The sequence below is a fragment of the Rhinoderma darwinii genome, chromosome 10 (assembly GCF_050947455.1).
Source record: "Rhinoderma darwinii isolate aRhiDar2 chromosome 10, aRhiDar2.hap1, whole genome shotgun sequence".
Taxonomy (NCBI): domain Eukaryota; kingdom Metazoa; phylum Chordata; class Amphibia; order Anura; family Rhinodermatidae; genus Rhinoderma; species Rhinoderma darwinii.
The window spans coordinates 4,375,959-4,388,824 of NC_134696.1; the positions used below are offsets into that span (position 1 = coordinate 4,375,959).

The following is a 12,866-nucleotide window of genomic DNA, read 5'->3' on the forward strand; positions in this document are numbered from 1 at the left end:
AAGGTCGGGCACGAGCGTGCGCGCGCACCCTATGGGACACAGCCGAACGGAGCGGAAGTGAGCGCTGGCGTCTCCTAGAAAGGAGATGGGGACCAGCGCTCAAAGATCCATGGCTGCGGGCGTCGGGAGGTGAGTAAACCCAACGGCCCGCGGCCATGGACGCTACAGGAACAAGGCACGGGTAACAACTGGAACGGGAAACACTAAGGGACCATTTGCAAGACAGACTGGGAAAACTAACAACACTCAGGCAAGGATCAGAGGGCCTGGGGCCTTCTTATAGACCAGGAAATCGTGGCAGTTGATGATGATGACGATTTCCTTTTGTGCGTGCACTGGCCCTTTAGGGCCTTGCACGAGCTGGGGTGCGCACCCTGCGGGACACAGCAGACCAGAACAGAAGTGAGCGCTGGCATCTCCTAGGAAGGAGATGGGGACCAGCGCTCACGGATCCACGGCTGCGGGCGTCGGGAGGTGAGTAAACCCGACGGCCCGCAGCCATGGACGCTACAGTGAGTTACTGGTAACAGCCGATATTGTGAGTGACTGGTAACAGACGATATTGTGAGTGACTGGTAACAGCCGGTATTGTGAGTGACTGGTAACAGCCGGTATTGTGAGTGACTGGTAACAGCCAATATTGTGAGGGACTGGTAACAGCCGATATTGGGAGTGACTGGTAACAGCCAGTATTGTGAGGGACTGGTAACAGCCTGTATTGTGAGTGACTGGTAACAGCCGGTATTGTGAGTGATTGGTAACAGCCGGTATTGTGAGGGACTGGTAACAGCCGGTATTGTGAGTGACTGGTAACAGCCGGTATTGTAAGTGACTAGTAACAGCCGGTATTGTGAGTGACTGGTAACAGCCGGTATTGTGAGTGACTGGTAACAGCGGATATTGTGAGTGACTGGTAACAGCCGGTATTGTGAGTGACTGGTAACAGCCGGTATTGTAAGTGACTGGTAACAGCCGGTATTGTGAGTGACTGGTAACAGCCGGTATTGTGAGTGACTGGTAACAGCCGGTATTGTGAGTGACTGGTAACAGCCGGTATTGTGAGTGATTGGTAACAGCTGGTATTGTGAGTGACTGGTGTGTGTGCCCAACTATTTGGAAAAATTTTAGTTACAAATTTCTATTGGCATATTATGACGCACATAGTGCGCAATATGTTTCATCATTTGTGTTAATGGATTGATTTATATAATATTGACATATACTAATTAAGGAAACAAATATTTTGCCATTTTGCAAGACTATTTATTTATACCAGTATCCTTTCTGTTAATGATGGTATATACATTACATATGCACACACACACACACACACACACACACACACACACACACACACACACACACACACACACACACACACACATATTGGGAATATATTTGATGTAATGAAAATGCAAATAATATTACAGTTTCTGGTGTCAGATTCCTATCCAGTAGATCTTATAGGTGGTGACCTCCTTGCAGCAATGTAGGTTATCATTCTATATAAGGCCTCACTCACACGAGCGTGGCGTTTTTGCAAACGCAAAAACGCAGCGTTTTGCGTGCGCAAAAACCACTTAACATCTCCGTGGGGCATCAGCATATGATGCGCGGCTGCGTGCTTTTCGCGCAGCCGCCATCATTATGACACTCCATTTGGATGTTTGTAAACAGAAAAGCACGTGGTGCTTTTCTGTTTTCATTCATCCTTTTGACAGCTGTTGCGCGAATCACGCAGTTCGCACGGAAGTGCTTCCGTGCGGCATGCATGGTTTTCACGCACCCATTGACTTCAATGGGTGCGTGATTCGCGCAAAACGCCGAAAGAACGGACATGTCGTGACTTTTTTTCAGCGGACTCATGCTGAGTAACAATCACGGACATGTCTGCACGGTCCCATAGACTAATATAGGTCCGTGCAATGCGCGTGCAAATCACGCGCGTTGCACAGACGTTTTTCCCGTTCGTCTGATGGACAAATTGAAGTTATTGATGATATGCTAAATTTTATGTGTGCTGCACTCTATGGGGATTGCACTGAGAGGAGGACCTCACACCTCAGGAAATATTGGGGACGGTCCTGTTCTCCTTCAGGGCACTGGGTAAACTGTTGTAGGACGCATGTCTGTGGCCCCTGTGACTGTTAAAATTATTGCAAACAGCCCCAAACCCCAGTTGAAGCAGCGCCCTCTGAGCTTCACACAGTTGCAAAGTATTGATATCCAGATAAGACAGTACTTGGAAGCCGGGGCAATGTGTATCACTTATAATAAGCCCCTCTCCCTCAGAATGCCAAACATCTTTATACCTTCCTGGGTCTCATGTAACCGCTATACGATGCAATAGTGCGGCAGACCTTCATTAAGGCTACTAACAGTCTGAAGCAGGCTATTGATCCTGTCATACGTGGGTCACCATCTTGTATCTGTGTCGTAGCAGCAGCTGCTCTCCTCAAAGACAAGGCAACAGACATAGTGCTGAAATTAACTTCTAGTTCTCAGGGTGCCCCATGCTGTTAGTGAGATTCTTCATCAAACACACACTAAGCACATGTGTACTAAGTATATACCAGTCTCATCGCCCCATCTGACCTAGCCATACAGAGATGTACAGTGTTGAACTCTGCTACATTGCTTCCGCAGGGTCCAACAGAGGAGGAAGAGAAGGATAGGTTACAAGGATAGGTTACGTGGATAGGTTACATGGTGTCACGGCGGGGGGTGTGGACCCACTGGGCCGTACTGCGTAGCGGGGTAGCAGCTGGCCAACAAGGTACAAAACAATGTCTATAGTTCAGACAGTAGCGGGAGCATGACTTGACTTTCACAGCAGATACGATAGCACGGGATACAGGGTACAGGCAGCAGGAACGGGTAACACAGGGAACTAGGAAACACTGGGAGACCATTTGCAAGACAAACTTAGGTATACAACAACGCTCAGGCAAGGCACAAGTGGGCAGAGCCCCTTTTTAAAGTCCAGCAGCCATTTGGTCCTTCAAGGCCGTGCACGTGCCCTGCGGGAAACGGTCCGAGGACCCGGAAGTGAGTGCCGGCGTCTCCCTGGAGGGAGCTGACGTCGAGAAGACAGATGCCCATGGCCGGGGCCGTCAGAGGGTAAGTCTGAACGACGCCCCCCGGCCATAGACGTTACACATGGATAGGTTACGTGGATAGGTTACGTGGATAGGTTACGTGGATAGGTTACGTGGATAGGTTACGTGGATAGGTTGCGTGACAGGTTACGTGGACAGGCTGCGTGGATAGGTTACGTGGATAGGTTACGTGGATAGGTTACGTGGATAGGTTACGTGGATAGGTTGCGTGGATAAGTTGCGTGGATATGTTACGTGGATAGGTTACGTGGATAGGTTGCGTGGATAGGTTACGTGACAGGTTACGTGGACAGGCTGCGTGGATAATTTACGTGGATAGGTTGTGTGGATAGGTTACGTGGATAGGTTACGTGGATAGGTTACATGGTCAATGGGAGACTTGAGAGGGAATGGGATAAGTCACAGGAAACAGCAGACAGTGAATTTCCAACTTGATGGGAAGTTGATTTCCCAGCGCATTTGATTCCCCAGTACACAGATCATCAATATAATTGTCTTGCATTAATGAAAATAGAGATGAAAACATTAAAAATGTAACAGGGAATCCAATATCTAATCCAGATTTGGGTTTTTTGTTGTAGATGGTTCCAGGTACCACCATGAAGGATGCTACAAGACTGGGTATATAAGAACCACTCCCATCCTCCATGTCCGCACAGGAGGTGAAGGTACTCGCTGAGGTGTGTAGACTGACTGAAGGCAAAACTGAAAACAAAATATATATATATATATATATAGCAAACAAGAAAGCAGCAGCACTCACATGGAATCAATCGATCAGGTGCCAAGCAAAACGTCCCGATCCTCGGACGTGTATTGATATATAAAGAAAGAAGATTTGCAGCACTCCAATGTGAAAAAAGTGGTGGTTTATTCAATCCAAGAACAACAGCTGTTGTTCTTGGATTGAATAAACCACCACTTTTTTCACATTGGAGTGCTGCAAATCTTCTTTCTTTATATATATATATATATATATATATATATATATATATATATATATATACTGACTCTAGATATGCTTTTGGTGTTGCACATGATTATGGCCTAATCTGGAGGAGCAGGGATTTTGTTAGATCCACGGGTAAACCCATAATGTTGGGAGAATAAGAGAACGGTTTGAGGCTCTGACATTGCTATAGGAGGTAGGTATACGCAAAATGCAAGCCCACACTAAAGAAACTACCCCCAAAGCGAGGGGAAATAGACTTGCAGATGAGGCTGCGAAAGCTGCGGCTCTCACGGCCCTCAAAGAGGAAGAGGACATATTCTTGACCAGCATCTGGTCCCATAGACATGACATTATTAACCAGTTCAGGACCGCGCTATTTTGAGCCTTCACGACCAGACACCGTTTAGCCCTTTTTAGCACGTGTTAGTTAAATGGCTATAACTTTTTTATTTGTTGGGCTAACGACGTGATTTTTGCGACGTTTTTTTCGTAACGTTTTTTCCGTACACAATGCAGGTTTCTTTTTTTATCGTTTTTATACACATCCTTTTTGCTATTTTAGAATTTTTATTCTTAACCCCTTCCCGCTCCTGGACGTACTATTAGGTCATGGTAACTATAGCGTTCGCACTCCATGACCTAATAGTACGTCTCGGGAGTAACGGCCGTTTCGGCCGTCCTCCCGACACATACAGGAGCTGTGACAGCTGCTGTCTTGTTCAGCAGCTGTCACAGCTCCTACAGCGGGGACCGATCGCTGTGTCCCCACTGATTAACCCCTTAAAAGCCGCGTTCTATAGAGATCGCGGGTTTTTAGGGGTTAAGCTGCCATCGCCGGCCTGCTACACGATAGCGGCCGGCGATGGTGACTATGGCAACCGGACACCAAACAATGGCGTCCGGCTATGCCATAGACGGAGGCCTAGTGGGTCCTGACAACGTCAGGACCCACTATGCTTGCTGTCAGTGAGTAGCTGACAGTTCTAATACACTGCACTACGCATGTAGTGCAGTGTATTAGAATAGCGATCAGGGCCTCCTGCCCTCAAGTCCCCTAGTGGGACAAAGTAATACAGTAAAAAAAAAGTAAAAAAAAGATGTGTAAAAATAAGAAAATAAAAGTTTTAAAAGTATTAAAAGTAAAAATCACCCTTTTTCCATGATCAGTCATTTATTATTAATAAAAATATATAAACAAACAAATAAACTATACATAATTGGTATCGCCGCGTCCGCAACGGCCTGAACTACAAAATTATTTCGTTATTTATCCCGCATGGTGAACGCCGTAAAAAAAAATAATAATAAACCGTACCACAATCACAATTCTTTGGTCACTTCACCTCCCAAAAAATGGAATAAAAAGAGATCAAAAAGTCGCATGTACCGAAAAATGGTATTGATGGAAACTACAGTTCGTTACGCAAAAAATAAGTCCTTGCACGGCTTTATTGATTGAAAAATAAAAACGTTCTGGCTCTTAGAATAAGGTAACACAAAAAGTGAATGATTGTTTACAAAACGTATTTTATTGTGCAAACGCCATAAGACATAAAAACCTATAAACATCTGGTATCGGAGTAATCGTATCGCCCCGCAGAATAACGTGAATATGTAATTTATAGCGCACGGTGAACGCGGTAAAAAAATAGAATAAAAAACAATAGTAGAATTGCTGTTTCTTAGTCACCGCGCCACCTAAAAATAGTATAAAAAATGATCAAAAAGCCGCATGCACCCCAAGAAAACTACAATGCATTCCTCAAGGGGTCTAGTTTCCAAATTGGGGTCACTTTTGGGGGGTTTCCAATGTTTTGGCACCACAAGACCTCTTCAAAACGGACATGGTGCCTAATAAATAAGAGGCCTCAAAATCCACTAGGTTCTCCTTTGCTTCGGAGGCCGGTGTTTCAGTCCATTACCGCCCGAGGGCCACATGTGGGATATTTCTCAAAACTGCAGAATCTGGGCAATAAGTATTAAGTTGCGTTTCTCTGATAAATCCTTTTGTGTTGTAAAAAAAATTGAATAAAGAGGATTTTCTGACAAAAAAAAAATGTAAACTTCACCTCTACATTGCTCTAAATTTCTGTGAAACACCTAAAGGGTTCATAAACTTTCTAAATGCTGTTGTGAATACTTTGAGGGGTCTAGTTTCTAAAATGGGGTGTTTGATAGGGGTTTCTAATATATGGGCCTCTCAAAGCAACTTCAGAACTGAACTGTAACCTAAAAAAATAAATAAATGAGGCAATACTTCGCTTCTCACATTATACTGATAATGAGCCGTGCCCACCCCGAGATGACCCCAGTTTTGACCATTTGTATAAACGGAGACCCCTATTAGACCGTTCCAGTGCCCGGTTTTCCCAAGCATTCACCCCCGAGAAGTGTATTTCTATTGATGAGTCCCTGGTACATTTTAAAGGGAGGGTTCAATTCCGCGAGTACCTGCCGGGTAAGAGGGCAAGGTATGGCGTGAAGATGTATAAGCTGTGAGAGTGCATCAGGGTATACCTACAGGTTTAGGATATATGAAGGAAAGGCCACCCCCAAACCAGACTGCATCCTGGACTACAATAGGTACATGGGAGGGATGGACTTGTCAGATCAAATCCTGAAGCCCTACAGCGCCATGCGGTGTGGTATAAGAAGCTGGCCGGGCACATCATACAGATGGCATTGTACAATGTGTACGTGCTACGTCGATGTACAGGCCAGAGGGGAACTTTCCTGGAATTTCAAGAGGTGATTATCAAGAACCTAATCTTTAGGGACCAAGAAGGAGGGCACCCAGTACTTCTGGAAGCGAGGCCATACGCATCGTACCAGGGCAACACTTTCCAGGAGAAGTTCCCCAAACTGGCAAGAAGGGAAAAAGTCAAAAGAGGTGCAAAGTCTGCTATAAGAGGGGATAAGGGAGGACACAATATATCAATGTGACACGTGTCCCGAATAACCAGAGCTCTGTATGAAAGAGTGTTTTAAAATTTATCATACATCCCTTGGTTTATAATTTACCCCAATTTTACTTACCCTGATCCCCTCCGCACAGCTTATCCCCCCTCGTCTTTCCCCTCTGAGCCCTGCTGTGTGCCCAGGCAGCTGATAACAGCCACATGTAGCGTATTGCCATACCCGGGAGAACCCACATTACAGTTTATGGGGTGTAGGTCTCCAGTCAAAATGCTCACTACACCTCTAGATGAATGCCTTAATGGTGTAGTTTTTAAAAAGGGGTCACTTCTCGGGGGTTTCAACTGTACTGGTACCTCAGGGGCTTCTGCATACATGACTTCGCACTAGAAAATCCCCAGTAGGCCAAATGGTGGTCCTTTCCTTCTGAGCTCTCCCATGAGCCCAAACGGCAGTTTATCACCACAAATGGGGTATTGCGGCAATCAGGACAAATTGCGCAACAGAATGGGGTATTTTGTTTCTTGTGAAAATAAGAAATTTTCAGCCAAAACTACATATTATTTGAAAAAAATAATTTTGTTTTCATTCCCAGCCCAATTCAAATAAGTTCTGTGAAAAAACTATAGGGTCAATATGGTCAAAACACCCATAAATGAATTCCTTGAGGGGTGTAGTTTCCAAAATGGGGTCACTTCTGGTGGGTATCCATTGCTTTGATACCTCTGGGGCTCTGCAAATGCGACATGGCACCCGAAAACCAATCCAGCAAAATCTGGACTCCAAAGAACAAATAGCGCTCCTTTCCTTCTGAGCCCTCCCATGGGCCCAAACAGCAGTTTATCACCACAAATGGGATATTGCTGCACTCAGGACAAATTGGGCAACAAAATGGAGTATTTTATTTCTTGTGAAAATAAGAATTTTGGAGCTAAAATGACATATTATTGGAAAAAATATATTTTTTTTTCATTCCCAGCCCAATTCAAATAAGTTCTGTGAAGAAACTATGGGGTCTAAATGGTCACATTACCCATAAATGAATTCCTTGAGGGGTGTAGTTTCCAAAATGGGGTCACTTCTGGTGGGTTTCCATTGCTTTGATACCTCTGGGGCTCTGCAAATGTGACATGGCACCCAAAAACCAAACCAGCAAAATCTGCACTCCAAAGAACACACAGCGCTCCTTCCCTTCTGAGGCCTCCCATGAGCCCAAACGGCAGTTTATCACCACAAATGGGGTATTGCTGCACTCAGGAGAAATTGGGCAACACAATGGAGTATTTTGTTCCCTGTGAAAATAAGAAATTTTGATAAAAAATTACATCTTATTGGAAAAAATTTCATTTTTTTTTAATGTCACAGCCCAATTGAAATAGGTGCTGTGAAAAAACTGTGCGGTCAAAATGCTAACAACAACCATAAATTAATTCCTTGAGGGGTGCAGTTTCCAAAATGGGGTCACTTCTGGCGGGTTTCCATTGCTTTGATACCTCTGAGGCTCTGCAAATGTGATATGGCACCCGAAAACCAATCCAACAAAATCTGTACTCCAACAAACACATAGCGCTCCTTTCCTTCTGAGCCCTCCCATGAGCCCAAACGGCAGTTTATCACCACAAATGGGGTATTGCCACACTAAGGACAAATTGGGCAACAAAATGGGGTATTTTGTTCCCTGTGAAAATAAGAAATTTTGATCACAAATGACATTTTATTGAAAAAAATGACATTTTTTTCATTTCACAGCCCAATTCAAATACGTGCTGTGAAAAAACTGTGCAGTCACAATGGTAACAACATCCATAAATGAAAATCCTCTAGGTGCTTCTTTGCTTCTAGGGCTTGTGTTTTATTCCACGAGCGCAGTAGGGCCACATGTGGGACATTTCTAAAAACTGCAGAATCTGGACAATACATATTTAGTAGTGTTTCTCTGGTAAAACGTTCTGTGTTACAGAAAAAAAAAATGAATAAAATTGAAATTCAGCAAGAAAAATGAAATTTGCAAATTTCACCTCCACTTTGCTTTAATTCCTGTGAAATGCCTGAAGGGTTAAAAATCTTTCTAAATGCTGTTTTGAATACTTTGAGGGGTCTCGTTTTTAAAATGGGGTGTTTTATCAGGGTTTCTAATACATAGGCCCCTCAAAGCCACTTCAGAACTCAAGAGGTACCTTAAAAAAACAGGCTTTTAAAATGTTCTTAAAAATACGAGAAATTGCTGTTTATGTTCTAAGCCTTGTAACGTCCAAGAAAAATAAAATAAATGTTCAAAAAACGATGCCCATCCAAAGTAGACATATGGAAATGTGAACTAGTAACTATTTTGGGTGGTATAACCGTCTGTTTTACAAGCAGATGCATTTAAATTCTGAAAAATGCTATTTTTTCAAAATTTTCTCTACATTTTGCAATTTTTCACCAATAAACACTGAATATATCGACCAAATTTTACCACGAACATGAAGCCCAATGTGTCACGAGAAAACAATCTCAGAATCGCTTGGGTAGGTTTAAGCATTCCGACGTTATTACCACATAAAGCGAAATATGTCAGATTTGAAAAATGGGCTCTGAGCCTTAAGGCCAAAACAAGGCTGCGTCCTTAAGGGGTTAAAGTTTGAAAATAATAGTAGAAAAATAAACTTTTTTACATTTCAGCTATTTTTTTTGGTAATAACATAGTTTTACCCTAAAATAGACCTTTTCTTTGTGATCGTCATTGTCTATCGTAAATTTTAATATATTACATGTCTATATTAGGGTAATTGGGTCAGCGCTAGCGTTACAACAATGGGGGTGGATCTGGAAGCGGGGACACTTTGGAAAATGTAAGTATATTACAAATGTATTTCCATTTATAAATTACAAGCATTAACACAAAGTTATTTAATCTCTGATAACCCCTTTAAGGACACAGCCTGTTTTGGCCTTGTGGACACAGACAATTTTTTCAAGTCTGATGTGTCACTTTATGTGGTAATAACTTGGGAATGCTTTTATGTATCCAAGCGATTCTGAGATTGTTTTCTCGTGACATATTGTACTTTATGTTAGTGTTAAAATTTTGTCGATATATTCAGTGTTTATTTGTGAAAAACACCAAAATTTAGAGAAAATGTATCTGCTTGTAAGACAGTGTTAGAAGAATTTTCCATAATTAGTAATAATGATTCATGTTTTCATCTCAATAAGAGTTTTATTCTCACCGGCGATGTGACGAATGTCTGCCTTCATTCCATAAGCACAGGTTTAGATACACATATCAAGGCGTATTGCAATACAGACCAACTGAAAACCGTTTGTGGCTTTCCTGTCATATGAAATGTTACACTTCAGAATGACATTAGGCCACGGTTGGACTTCCTCTGGAGATTGCAATCTTTATTCAGAAGTCCAACCGCCTCACACACTTAAGAGTACAATATATTTAACTCTTTGTCAACTAAAGCATTTTCTGGGAAACCTGCATGCACATTTAATATCTATTACATGAAGTAAGAATAAATGTAAAATAAAACTTTCCTAACAATCCCCCCTGTTATAAATTTATCAAGAAATGTTCTGTAAGATTATCCAGGACAGGTTCTCTTCTTTTGAATCTCTTGGCACATTGTCTTTGTCACTGAGGTCTCAATTAACCTTTGGATCAATCCTCTTATGCAGAGTATCGCACAACATCCACAAACAGTCAATATACTGGCAACAATGGCAATGGTCATGAGTACAGAGGTTACCAGGCCAGTCCATTTTCCAAACTACCCCTCAATCCATGAGGTGAAGATGTCATTTATTCTGGAGTTTTCCTGCAAGCTCTTCGGACAGGGAATTGAGTCCTTCCAATGCCTTGGTAATACTGCCAAAGGGGCTGAATTATTGGGAATAAAAGTACAACAGAAGATACCAAACATTTTGCATACACCCCCTTTTTCTGCTAGTAACATATCCAGGACCATTCTATTTTTGCATGTCATTAAAGATATAGGTCCCAACTGATCTGCAATGCCCTTTATTACATCTCTGGTATAATTAACAACTTTCTGTTGATTGTAATAAATATAATTAATCCAGTCGACATTCTTATTTATCACAGACCACCAGAAAAGTACAGACTCGAAGCCTGATGCAATCTAATTTCGGGCCTTAAACTCATTTGGCACCCCTCGGGGTACTCCTATTTTCTATGGTCAAAGGAACCTCCAGGGATAGACCGCGATTCAGATAGTCTCCAGGGCTATTTCTCATTTTCTGAAACTCAGGGACTGAAAACATGTGGATGTGATCAGAAGCTGAACCAGAGTACAGCTTCCCTGCCACTTGGCCAGTAGCCTAGGTCTCAGCTTCCTGTCTCCACGTAGCCATCAGAGATCAGTCCTTGCCCTTGTCTGGTTGGTAAACTAATTAGAGGAGTAATAACCATTATCGGTCACAAAACTCTTCAGTGATGTTCCCTACTTTCTTACCTTGCCCATTCCTCAGAAAGCAGGTGTAGTTGCCTGGGTAAGCCACTACTAAGGGAGGGATTTAATCTCTCCCCACAGGTGTGTACAATAAAGAGAATGTCTTACATCATTTATCACCTGGATTATATGATGCAGTATATAAAGATAACACGCATTGCAGACCTTGCGGGTTCTCCTTATCTGATAGCCTGAAAGGTATAGTAGCCAGTTGTGAAACAACCTAAGCAACAACCTCACACCAAAAGTGGCGTGTACTGGGGTCCCTTATAATATGTAGACCTAAAAACGAACCAAAATGGGACATAACCCTAAAGCAAGTAATGTACTCCAAAGATAAAAGTACAAAAAAATCTTTATTAAATATTATAACAATGACAAGTAATGGGAAAAGAGATCTGATACAATGAACACGGAGACATATACAACAGGGTCAGATGAAAAAGACCAGAACCAACAGAATCAACCGTCCACTAGAGACCTAACACACGCTCAAATATAAGTAAGTAATTAGTAAGCCCGGGGGTATGGGGAGGTTAGTCCCATACATAGTGCCATGTAATCAGCTAGATGAACAGCGTGTAAAGTATGTCAGTATGCGTAGCCTGCACAGTATATGGTGCATGTAGTAGTACGTGCAAAATCTATACGATATAATAGGTAGTACGTGAAAAGTTTAGACTTGAGAACGTATGCAAATAGTATAAAGGCTCAAATAGCCAAGAAAAGTATGACTAGCTGAAATAGCACAATATTGTGGAGGCTACAAAGGGCTGAAAAAACCTGTACACATACCCAGAGACATGATGAAGAGCGTGGAGGATCAATGGAGTGGATGGGTGAATGAGCGCCTCGACGCGCGTTTCGCCCTGTGACCGGCTTCGTCAGGAGGCTACATACAATAAAAATCTAGGGGTTTAAATAATAAATAGACGGAGTTAGGCTCACCTGCGGTGAGTGAAAATCGGCGCTCCACACGCCCACCGGGCGGCGCACGCATCACGGGACGCGCCGCGCGTCATGTGACAGGTGCCACGTGATGTAAACACCACCATGGCAACCCTAGACGCTGAGCGGCACTCCCGGATACCTGCCCCGCCACAGGTGCGCGGCCGAGCGTCTGTCCAGACACCGCAGGAGAGACAACCCACGATAGCAAGGAAAGGAAATTTCTATAGCGAAGGGGCCAGCTAACAATATGTGTATACAGTTGAAATAAATACAATAATGCAGAAACAGCAGTTTATACAAATGTCAATAAAAATACATATGTTAAAAGATACATGCAAAAAATGGGAAATAGGAAGCAAAAATAGATTAATAGTGGTAAGTGAAACATGCAAAAAATAACAAATAAAGAATAAATAATAAAATAAAGTAAATAAAAAATATATATAATGATAAATAATACAAATA

At 42.7% G+C, this 12,866-nt stretch overlaps 1 long non-coding RNA gene across 2 annotated transcripts in view; it reads left to right on the top strand.

Annotated features, from left to right (window-relative positions):
* Positions 1-12,866, top strand: part of LOC142661711 (uncharacterized) — a 74,603-nt gene that overhangs the window by 17,461 nt on the left and 44,276 nt on the right. For both annotated transcript variants that reach the window (XR_012850797.1, XR_012850798.1), the window contains exon 3: positions 3,701-3,799. This is a non-coding gene — a long non-coding RNA (uncharacterized LOC142661711). The remainder of the gene's footprint in view (positions 1-3,700; positions 3,800-12,866) is intronic.